Source organism: Cololabis saira, chromosome 24 (genome assembly GCF_033807715.1).
Source record: "Cololabis saira isolate AMF1-May2022 chromosome 24, fColSai1.1, whole genome shotgun sequence".
Lineage (NCBI taxonomy): Eukaryota > Metazoa > Chordata > Actinopteri > Beloniformes > Belonidae > Cololabis > Cololabis saira.
The window spans coordinates 23,563,745-23,571,673 of NC_084610.1; the positions used below are offsets into that span (position 1 = coordinate 23,563,745).

At 41.1% G+C, this 7,929-nt stretch overlaps 1 long non-coding RNA gene across 1 annotated transcript in view; it reads left to right on the forward strand.

Moving 5' to 3' along the window:
* The first annotated feature begins 6,453 nt into the window (after positions 1-6,453).
* Positions 6,454-7,929, forward strand: part of LOC133425295 (uncharacterized) — a 4,756-nt gene continuing 3,280 nt past the window's right edge. Inside the window, exon 1 of the long non-coding RNA XR_009770954.1 lies at positions 6,454-6,584. This is a non-coding gene — a long non-coding RNA (uncharacterized LOC133425295). The remainder of the gene's footprint in view (positions 6,585-7,929) is intronic.

The window sequence follows — 7,929 nt, forward strand, 5'->3', positions numbered from 1 at the left end:
TAAGGGAGGTCTTGACCGTAATGTTTTTAGTGTATGGGGCGGTAGATGACTTAATGGGGGAGTGTGCTAAAGCAGCCAACGTCACCGGCCGCGTGGAACTCGCCTCCATAGCCAACCACGTTGGTGGAGGCTCAAAAGTTTCATATAGCAGCCAGTATTTCAGAATCCTGATATTGGCAGACCAGTAGTAAAACCTAAAGTTAGGCATTGCCATCCCTCCAAGAGACTTGGGTCTCTGTAAGCATTGCTTGCGTATCCTAGGTACTTTTTTATTCCATATAAAGTCGGTGATCATGCTGTCTAGTCTCCTAAAGAAAGTCTGAGGAAGAAAGAGGGGGATACATTGAAATAAATATGTAAACCGAGGAAGAATATTCATCTTAACAGTATTGATGCGAGCAGCTAGAGAAAGATTGAGTATAGACCAACGTTCAAAGTCCTCTTTAAGTTTTTTCATTAAGGGGGCAAAGTTAGTTTTGTTTAAATCCTCATATTTACGTGCAACATAAACTCCAAGGTATGTAAAACCCTCCATAGCAACCTTAAAGGGTAGATTACGCAGGGGATACTTCCTAGCTGCTTCATTAACAGGAAAAATGTCGCTTTTGCTTAAGTTAAGTTTGTAACCAGATATCCGACCAAACGAGTCAAGGGTATCCAGAGCGGCCGGAACTGAGACAGGTAAATTGGAAACGTACAAGAGCAGATCATCTGCATAGAGAGAGACTTTCAACTCGACCCCATGCCTAGAAATGCCAATAATACGTGGATTTGTTCTGAGTGCCACAGACAGTGGCTCTATGGCTAATGCGAACAACAGTGGACTCAAAGGACAGCCCTGTCTGGTAGAGCGGTATAGACGAAAATAGTCTGATTGGTCATTATTGGTCCTAACGGAGGCCAGCGGGGATGAATAGAGCAGCTTAATCCATGAGATAAAATTTTCTCCAAAACCAAACCGCCCCAGGGTGTAGAACAAATAGTTCCACTCCACCCTATCAAAGGCCTTCTCAGCATCCAATGATATTAAGGCCTCATGGGTGGAAGGGAAGGGGGAGGGGTTATAGATGGCACCGAACAACTGTCTAAGATTGGAGAATGATTGCCTCCCACAAATGAACCCTGTTTGTTCTGGAGAAATAATAGACGGCAAGCGAGACTCCAGGCGTGAAGCCAGCAACTTTGACAATAACTTAAAGTCCACATTTAATAAGCTAATTGGGCGATAGGATGTACAGTCAAGGGGATCCTTCCCTTTCTTAAGAAGAAGGGAAATGGAGGCCTGAGTAAGAGTCTGCGGGAGACACCCCGATCCGAATGCTTCATTGAACATGTCCAGGAGTATTGGACCTAGTTTATGAAAAAACTTCTTATAAAAGTCGGATGGAAAACCATCTGGTCCCGGACATTTCCCGCTTTGCAAGTTTGAAGCAGCCGCCCTAAGTTCTTCCAAGGTGATTGGTTTCTCCAACTCCTCAATTACAGGTTGCTCAATGGAGGGAATGTCTAGATCATCGAAGAAAGTGTCGAAGGCCGAGTCAGAGACCTGGTCTGAGGAGTACAGTTTGGAATAGAACTGTTTGAAGGTATTATTAATCTCACAGGAAATAGTTGTAATACCGGAGTCCAACCGAATCTGTGGAATGAGGTTGGAAGTAGACCTTTGCCGTAGTTGATGTGCCAATAATTTACCTGCCTTATTGCCTTGTTCAAAAAAGCTGGATCTTGTCTGAAGTAACAGTTCTGTGGCATGATTCGTTGTGAGAACGTTATATTCTGATTGAAGAGTAAGACGCTCTTTATAAAGTTCTGAAGACGGGGAGTCAGCATATGTGGCATCAATTTGGGCAATACGTTGAGATAAGTTAGCCAGTTTATTTTTCCTACACTTATCCTCAAATCGTGAATAAGAAATTATCTCCCCTCTAATGTATGCCTTAAGGCTCTCCCACAGCAATGCGGCCGACACATCTGGGGTCTTGTTGAAACTTAAAAAATAACCTATTTGTTTAGAGACAAAATCAACAAAGCCCTCGTTAGTAAGCAGACGAGTATTAAGACGCCATGGTGCTCTCATAATTGTAAAGTTCCTAAAGGAAACCTTCATTGATATGGGAGCATGATCCGATATGACAATGGCATCATATCTACAAGCAGACACACTAGAGAGTAGCTTATTATCTACCAAGAAGAGATCAATACGGGTAAAGGTATGATGGACCGGAGAGAAAAATGAGTACTCTCTTTTAGACGGGTTAAAAAAACGCCAGGCGTCAGTTACAGCAAACTCAGACATAAAGGATTGTATTACCTTAGAGGATTTCGAGGGGGCACAGACCTTAGTAGATGAGCGGTCTAGATGAGGACAAAGCCAGCAGTTAAAGTCTCCTCCCAGTATCAGATGGTGTGAGGATATATCTGGGAGTGTGCTAAAAAGGCGTCTAAAGAAGGCATCGTCATCCCAGTTCGGAGGATACACATTCGCCAGGGCAACACGAGTACCATGAATCTGTCCGGTGATGATAATAAATCTACCATTAGGGTCAGAGGTAACGTTCGAGAGCTGAAAAGGGACTGACTTATGAATCAGAATAGCTGTACCTCTTGATTTCCCCGCGAAAGAAGAGTGATAGATCTGCCCCACCCAACTCTTTTTAAGTTTCAAATGATCAGAGGCTTTTAGGTGGGTTTCTTGTAAAAAAATGATATGTGCTCCCAGCTGTTGAACATGATGCAACACTTTACTGCGTTTTATAGGGTTGTTAAGTCCTTTACAATTGAAACTAGTGAACTGAATTTCACCCCCACCCAACCTATTCGTCAAATTAGCTTGGGCCATAAATATATTCAGATACCATTATATGCACCAAGGCGGGCGCCGTCCCACAGCAGATCACAAGACCAGTATTAGACTGATGAAAACAAAAAAAACAACAGGCAAAAAACAAAAAACGAAATACACAAACCTCACCCCATCCCACCAACACAAAAGCAGAAGCAACCCCCCGCAGGAGATGCGCGCAACCCACCCCTAGTAATACAAAACCCCTATCACGCCACATAGTAGCACACCTACAAAGCTACTAGGGCAAAAAAAAAACCTCCCAGGTGAATGTGACCACAAATTAAAAATTAAAAAGGATCCCAAAAATGCACATTAGTACAATTACCCGGCTGTTAGAAACAAGCAAAAATCCAGGTAGAAAAACAAACTACTAAAGGCCTATGGGGAAAAAGGAGTACCCATGGGTATAAAATATGGTGAAAAACAAATATAGAAAAACTGCACCATCAACCTATTGCATACAATAAAAGGAGAAACCTTATCAGATGTGAGAGAAAAAAAGAGGGGAAAAAAAAAAAAAAAAAAAAAAGGAAACAAAAATGTTAGGTGCATCCCTCAATAAACTTCGGGTACACATATATATATATATACATATACACATATATATATATATATATATATATATATATATATATATATATATATATATATATATACATACACACATACACATACACATACACATATACACACATATAAATATAAACAACCTAAGATGAGCAGTGCAAGGCTGCTGTCAATAATGTGTGTTATCATCCTCACAAATAAAAATAAAAAGGTAAAAAATGACGAAACAAGATGTGAGCAAATATGCTAAAGTAAATGGCATGACTGTATACCCCATAAAATGTATGTGTAAAAATAAATAATAATCCTCTCATAAAAAAAGTATTTAAATAAATTACGTATTCTCAGTCATTATCAAGTATCATTGCCTAAATATAAAACAACAACAAAAACAAAGATTATCTTGAGAAAAAAATCTAAACCAACCTTCAAGTTGTAACCCAAAATCAACCCCCCCCCTACAAAATCTGTGGAATATATATTAAAAGAAGAAAAGAACAACAACAAACCTCATTGCACTGAAAAATAAGTGTGCAAAAACTGCAGAGAATGAGGGAGAGGGACAAAATAAAGCATTAAAGCGGAACTCCACACAACCTGGCAACCTGGCATCAAAGATAACTCACAGTCAGTGATAAACAAGGCTCAGCCGTCCAGGCTGCAGCACCCGATATGCATGGGAAACGTAGTCAGTATAGATCTTCCGGCCGCGGTGGCCAAGGCACTCGGTAAATGTAGTTCTTACCGCCAATGAAAACGCAGTCCAGCCGCGCGGTCCCGGCACCCGGGGCACGCGGGAGTTGTAGTCCAAAACAAACGAGACGGCTCAGCCACCAGCCAGCCCAGCCAGTTAGCTTAGCTTAGCTTAGCTGAAGCTAAGCTACCTCATCCGGAACAAAGTAATATATGTAAATATGTATAAATGTTATATGTATAAATAAAATAAATGTCTCCGCCATCAAATACAGTTAGGAGAGCGAATGACAGCTCTGCAGCAGCAGCCATAACTAACTAACTAACTAACTAACTAACTAACTAACTAACTAACTAACTAACTAACTAACTAACTAACTAACTAACTAACATCTTTGAAGTGGAACATTAAAGGTATTGTGACATAATTTTTAACATGCTTTTAACACTATTTAAAGTCTTGGCCAATATCCCTCAAATGTGTCTAAAAGGGTGTAACAAGAAAAACTTCACTCCAGTACTCCATGCCTGGCTTTTTTATGACGGTGTTTTTTGCGCAGTGAAAAACGCGTCCTCTTCCCCCTTTCCTGTCAATCATTGCCCCGCTCCTCCTCCAAACCCCCCCCCCCCATCCTCCACTCCTCCTCTCCCCCAAACTCCCCGCACACAGCAGACAGTGGATCAATGGTATGTGATTTTGTCTTGCACACCGTCCACGGGCTGAGCCTCGATCAGGACTCAGGCACCCGACCGCAAGCGGTCTTCCATACGCCACATTTCCCACGCCCGCCGCTCGGACGGGGATTCGGCGCTGAGCTCTTCCCTCTTCGCGGCTCAGCGCTGATGGGCAGGGAGCTGGGTGGAGGGGGCGGTGATTTAGCGGCCCTTTACGTAACGGTCCGCCACCAAACCAGATGCGCCGTTTTTGCACAATTATGCGGAAATTCCCAGAAAGCACACAATACACTATATGTTAAAAGTTCGGTTTTTTTGGGTGTAATTGATGTCAAGACACCCAACTAAACACAAAAAAATCAAGAAAAATGTGACAATACCTTTACGGGTACATTTCTGAAGTTATGCAACTGCATATGTGTGATATGTTTCAAATCAATACCGTAAAGCCAATACATGTATTCTGAACCTTGTTGTTCAACTTTATTCATGAAATTTTGACTTTTTTCTCAACATTTCGACTTTTATCTCGACATTTCGACTTTTTTCTCGAAGTGCATCATGAAAAAAATTCTTCCTCCTCTAAAATATTATTTTTATTTTTCTCCTGCCTGGCCCTAATACTCTTCTGTACTACTTGAGTGTGTGGATTTAGACGTGAACGGACCGTCCTGACTTGGTGGTCAAGGGTCAGAGTTTTATCTTTGGTACCTCCTTCATGTAATTACCTTCTACTCTGATAAAGACTCATGTGATTTCCTGTAAACGGAGCTGAGTGCTGTCTCTCACCCGGACCAACCCTTTTACGGCTCATTAATGACCCTGGGTGGTTTCCAGGGTCACCGCTTATTATAAACTGAAGGAACAGGGGGCCTCCTGCTGGTGGGGGCCTCCTGCTCGCTTCCCTGACGCCCCGGTCGGACCTCACCCCTCATTGCAATATATAAATGACCAATTCTAACTCTAATAATTATTCTTGGCATTATCATAATATATTGTTTCATAGTGTATTATTATATTAAGTTATGAAATCTCATGGTATGTTAAACTATAATATTATTATATTGTTATATATTATAGCATGGTTATATAATTTGGTTATATGTTATAATATTCTAATAATTATTATGTTCTATTAGGATATTATTATATTATTAAGCTATATTTATATTACATCGTGCTACACCACTCTATATGATAATTATTTATTTGTTTACTAATTTATTCTCAAATTAATATTCTTAATTTATGTATCTACTTTCATCACCTTATTTACACACACACACACACACACACACACACACACACACACACACACACACACACACACACACACACACACACACACACACCTAGATACATGTCATTGTAACTGATGTCGTCTTTTGTCGCTGTTTGCCCTGTACGTTAATAAATAAATACATTTAGATTAAAAAAAAAACAAAAAAAAAACAAAGGAACAAACTTTGATTATGTAGTTTTTTTTTTACTCGCTGTCACACTTCTTCATTTGGTCATTCCAGGGATTATTTAGCTGAGTTCATCCACGTCCAGCAGGAATAAATTAGGAGCTAAGAACAGGAGAAGGTGAAGGGAGGAGCTTATCAGGAAACAGATCTAGATAGTGTCAGTCTGCGTTCAAGGGTCAGATTAAGTGTTTCCTTCAGGAAACAAAGGTTGGTTTATTTTACACTCCCATCTATTGTGAAGCAGTTCAGTTGCTGTGAGCGGCTGTAAAGGGTTTAATCAGGGCAGGAAACGGGTCTGTCCCGGGTCTCAAACGGATTCTGTCCATCAACTGAAGGTAAGGTGTTTATCCGCCTCTAGAGCAGCTGAGCAGCTGTTTCCAGCTGTTTCCAGCTGTTGGAGACATTAAGGAGCTCCAGAGCGGGTAAAGCTGAAGGGGGGGGGGGGACTTTTACATGATAAAATGTATTTACACCTTAAATGCACCGAGAAAAACCTGCCTGAAGTCGTAAGTGTCATGCAGAGTCTCAGACCCGCGCAGCGTTGCAGCGACGATGACGTCACGACCGACTCGTCCGGGTTCAAGCTGGAAAGTCTGTATAGTGCTTGCCGCCATGTTGGACGCTAGCTTAGCTTAGCTTAGCTTAGTTGCTCTTCGGACCACTGCACACTGTGTACAGACATGCTCCCTCTTCCTTGTGTCTTACTTTCTGTTATTCTGTAACCATGGTAACGCGTTGCTGTGTTGTGGGGTGTTCTGTAACCATGGTAACCCATTGCTGTGTTGTGGGGTGTTCTGTAACCATGGTAACCCGTTGCTGTGTTGTGCGGTGCAGCAGCTCCACACATAACAGATATGGGGAATAGATCGCTAATGGTTTAACTTTTTACCGCTTTCCTGCTCGGAGGCAGAACCAAACAAACACTCACACAGACCGGGGTCACAAACATTTGGTCAATTGTGCTGAGAGACCAGTTAACCAATTCCATGATTGTAGAGAGTTTGGGAGGAGTGAAAAAGAGAGGCTTTAAAAGACAAGACAGAAGCAGCAGCACGGCAGATAGGGAGGGAGAGGAGCAGAAAAAGCGTCCGCCTTCACCGAGAGCCGGAATAAAACTATAATAGATTTATCGGGCACTTTTACTCAATATCGGATCGGAAAGGAAATCCGTGGTATCAAACATCACTACTTGTACGGAAGAGTGTCAGGACCATGCAGGAGAAAAATATTTGAGGGGGGAAGATTTTTTTTATTGTGCACTTTGAGAAAAAAGTGCAAATGTCGAGAAGAAAGTCGAAATGTTGAAATTAATGTTGAAATACAATTTTGAGAAAAAATTTGAAATGTTGAAATTAATGTTGAAATACATTTCGAGAAAAAACGAACTAACTAACTACCATGTTTGGAGTGGAACATTAAGGGTACATTTCTGAAGTTATGCAACTGCATATGTGTGATATGTTTCAAATCAATATCGTAAAGCCAATACTTGTATTCTGAACCTTGTTGTTCAACTTTATTCATGAAATTTTGACTTTTTTCTCAACATTTCGACTTTTACCTCGACATTTCGACTTTTTTCTCGAAGTGCATAATGAAAAAATATCTTCCTCCTCTAAAATATTATTTTTATTTTTCTCCTGCCTGGCTCTAATAGTCTTCTGTACTACTTGAGTGTGT